Below are 4,693 nucleotides of genomic sequence, written 5' to 3' on the forward strand. Positions count from 1 at the left end.
ATGTAGCGCTGATATTACATCAGAGGAAGGTTGGAGACTTTAAAAAAAGAGTCAGTCTGTATTCAGTATATATATGTGAAATTTTATGTATTATATTCTTATAGCATTACTTATCCCACTTAAAAAAAAATTAAAATATCCTTCAGGGTTCTGAGTTTGAAGATTTTTAGAGCAAACCTACAGGCATCAGCTGCAACATTAAAATCACTGAAGGGTGAAGAAGTATTAATCTCTGAACGTTAGGTCCTAACATTCATGCATATATTACTTTGTATCACTTTCTTTTCTTTCCACACAAAGCACCACCTAAACCTTCACCTCCACTGGCACTCCACAATGACAGCAGCCTCCTACAGGAGCACTCAGGAAAAGCCCAGCAAACATGCTAAGAAAGATTAATACTCCAAAGACTCCAATGCAATCAAGTGGAATGTGCTGGTCCATGAGACCAAATGTTTCCCTGTCAAGGTCCTGGTGACAGACATCAGGCACTCTGTGCTCTTTTGGCTCAGAGATGACCCAAAGGGGAACATGAGCCAGGTGCTTTTAGTTATGTGACCAGTTGGTGTACTTTCTGTACTTTTTATTAAAGTACACAAGAGAAACAGAACATCTATAAAAGCCTCTTTGGAGGGAGACAAAGATTTTGTAGTTCAGACACTATTCTAGAGCCACTTTGGGTGTTACGGAGATGCTCAGATTTCCAAATCCAAATTCTTACACTTTTAAACCTCTTAAGTCTTAAGTCATCATTGCTGACAACCCTTACGCTAATTGTAGAGTTATGTGTTTTTTTTAAAGTGTGGCAATCATGAATCATGGAAATCATAAAACAAAGAAAATCATCATTCTAAGTGACACATATCCCTTTTTCCCCCAAAACACAGAGCCAAGGTAGATTTAGAGTCATCGCCTATGGGGACTCAGGCCTCAGAGGGTTAAAGAAGGAAACACAAGAAAGTAAAGTAAAAGGCAGCTTACCATGTTTGTAGCATGTAAATGATTATGATTAGTGCAGGACAAAAATGGATGGATGTGTAAGACACACAGAATGCATGTCAGGGAGAGTTGCGGACTCAAACTACAGACTCAAAACAGATTTATTGGTGAGTTTGCAGTCAAACAACTAAACTGGGAATGGTAACTGGGAAATACTAAACAGACGGGGAATTACCTTATGGACAGGACACACAACAAGAGAGAAATTGCGACAAGGAACACAAAAAGACACAGACAATATATACACATGAGGGAATCAGGGCAGAGAGGAAACACCTGGGGAACACAGCTGGACAATAGTCTAATGAGACAGGGGAACAAACACTGACTAAACACAGAGAGAGCGAGGGACACACTGAAAATATAAACAACCACAGAGACATGACTATACATGGGGCATGAAACAGAGAGGAGGCATGACAACAGAAACCTAAAGATTGGATAAGAAACTAAGGCAACATCATAACAATACAAATATTAAACAGAAGGATAAGAATAATAATAACCAAAACAAGGAACAGAATCTTAACCTCAGAATATGAATTAAACCAAAATCAAAACTCCAAATGCATAAACGCTGGGTCACAAACAGAGGACCATGACGATCCAGAAAGTAGACATATGCTTGCAACATGAAAGCTTGCTGAAACTGCTAATTACCACAAACTGTAGTGGTCAATTTCCTGGACTAACCTGATTCTGATCACAGCAAAGACCACTTAGGGCTTTAGGGCTTGCAAAATTCATCCGCCAATCAGCGTCACTGTATATTTAATGCTTTTCAGCCTGTAAACATTGCTTCTGCCTGCACACTTTGCTAACATCTCGACTGCTTTTATTATCTCAAGGTCACTTTTGTTTTCTGCTATTGTCATGACACAGTGCGAATTCCCATGGGTCACAATAATTAGTGCACTCCCATACCTGTGCAATGCTAAATACTTAAAATACTTAATAATTTTTTTTATTATTTCTCAATATTATATCTATGTGCTAGTGCTATATCTGTGTGCTATGTGCTCTTAGCCTTTTGTTTGACCCTAACAGAGTCTCCTCTCTTATTTATTTTTATTGTTTTATTTTTTTTCTCAAAAATTATACAACACATGTAGATACTTGTGTGGAAACATATGACAGAAACTTTCCCTGCTCCGATAGGAAGACAGTGCTGATTAATGACTCCTCGTGTGAGCTAAGATATACTGGCAGAGGTAAAATGCAATTTTGATTCCTACAGTTTTCCAAAGTGTAATCAATAATGTCGACACATTCCGTCTTGCTATGCCTGAGTAAGTGAAAACACTTGCAAGGTATTGTAGAAGTATCAGAACATCCATGAATAATCATGTCTGGCCAGGGAACATAAGTGACTTCAGCCGCTGTTTAGAGTTTGGAGGACAGAGAACACAAGCAGTCCTCCAACTCAAACCCCTGTAACCTAGAAAGAAGCAAACAAACAGAAATCACAGTGACTAACTGTAGTGTACCTCACCCAGAGTACCTCAGCTTAGGCTGAAAGGATGATGAAAAACATCTGTTTAGTTCGCCTGCATGTGCTTTATTTCATTTTAGCTACAATAGCATGAAACTGTTATTACTATGAAACTCATCTGATGTACCTGTCATGCTGGATATTGTGATAGTTTTCTATTTTTCCATTTTAAAGATATGTAGAGTGCTGATGATGGCACAAGAATGCCAGCTTTGAAAAATTCCGTAAACTTGTCTTCTAGTTTAAGTTAGCCGCGACTCCAGATAGTTGCTGTGCCTTCGGATGCACTAATCTGCATTTATTTACAGTTGCTAGAAGAGCATAGAGTATTGCACCAACATGTGAACACCTCTCCTAACCCTGCCTTACAGGCCAAATGGCACCGAACCCTGCTTCTCCACTGTAGTTCATGTAAACAGTCGGAATGATTTACCTGACACTGGAAAAATACTTGGTCGACTTTACTGATGCAACATTAATCCGGTTGTTCAGTGATGACGTGACGAATCCTACTTCCGGGCCTAAAGTAGTCTGCGTTTAATATGGCTTTTGTGTTGTTAACATGTTTAATGTTATGTATTTTCTTCTATTTGATCTCAAAAAGCTCCTAAAACAGTCAGTGATCACTGTTGACCTCCCTCGGCTTTTATTACCGCTAATCATTTATTTAAGGTCAGTTTTTAAAACCTTAGGATGTAACTACAGCCCAGCCCATGCAGCAGTATATGAATGACTAACCTCGTATTATGGATGGATTATCTCAGTTGTTCTCCTGGCTGAAGTTTGGTCCTTTTACAGCATCCTGCCATGTGATTACATTTGTTCGTGACCACCGAGAACACTCACGTTAACTTTTATCGAGTGGGAAAAAAGTTATCTTGTTTATAATATGCTAACATAGCTGTGTCGCTAGCGGTCACGTAGCACATCATTATATACCAGCTAGCCCAACTTCAGTAACCCTACAAACGTCACTGCTGTGTAGTTTTCTGTCTTCATTTATGCTGGAAGTGATAACAGAGCTGTACGTTTTAATTTGTTTCCAAATCGCCGCAGTCAGGACATGCTATATTGTATTTAGATAGAAGCTAGCGAGCTAACTCCCTGCTAACTTCTAACTCCGTTAAATGTCATAAATTCCTTTTCATGGATGCCTGGATGTTAAACTCAATTGTTACACCTGGTAGAGCAGAACGCTGATCATTTTATTAAAGATGAAAGACTTTAGACAGTTTTTCAACTCTCAGTAATGCCATAGTGATCATTTGATATATGGACCTGCAGTGGAGTTTAGGTCCAGACACGGCTAGTGATGTCAGACTGAACAACCGGATAGGATAAATTAATGCCAAGTCTTCTGACTCTACATCCTTAAATGTCCAAGACAACAAAATGTAAGATTTATGTGTGGTAGTTTGTTTAAGCTAGCTATGGAGCGCTTACTTTCGCTTCAACAGTGAATAATTTCTTTGTTTTTCACCTCCCCACACAGCATTTACTCCATTATTTACAATGGAGTCATGTTTTGCCCACCAGGATAAGGAGTCGGTCACATGAATGAAAACTATGGCTACTGTAAACTTGGCTACCTGGGGAAAACTTCTTTGTTTTGAGTGCTAGTACAACATTTTTGTACTAGGGGACAGATTTCTGTACTTTTTGAACAGAAGTTTATCAATCTTAGCCCTGTCACAGAGCGGTTGCAAAAAGGATAGCCAGGACATACTCCGCCTGTAAGTTTAATTTATTATAGCTGTAAAGCCAGACATTGTTAATTTTATACTTGTGTTTGTGAACCAATTAAACAAAAGAAAAGTGCTAATTAGAGAGCTTTAGAGACGTTGCCAAGCTTTAAACTTTGAACAGAGCCAAGCTAGCAGCTTCCATTCCTTATGTTAGCTTTGCTAATTAGCTTCTGACTTCTGACTCTATACATAAGAAATCGTACCAAACCTCTCAAAATGAATAATTATCCAAGCCTATTTATAATAAATATACATTGTACTAACTGATAGTTTTATGCTTTATTTTTAAGATGCTGTCTCTAAACCTGATATCACAAGCTATTAGCAACAATAGTATGCTAACCACCAGCTAGGTTAAGTAAGGAATTTCTGCAACCTACTATAAAATGTATACATATTACATCCAGATGTCAAGAAATGAAGATGATTATTAACCTTTACTTGAGTGCGGGCAAAC

The sequence above is a fragment of the Mchenga conophoros genome, linkage group LG12, assembly GCF_057382185.1.
Source record: "Mchenga conophoros isolate Kocher_MC1m ecotype Shallow Benthic linkage group LG12, M_conophoros_male_GT1.1, whole genome shotgun sequence".
Classification (NCBI taxonomy): Eukaryota; Metazoa; Chordata; class Actinopteri; order Cichliformes; family Cichlidae; genus Mchenga; species Mchenga conophoros.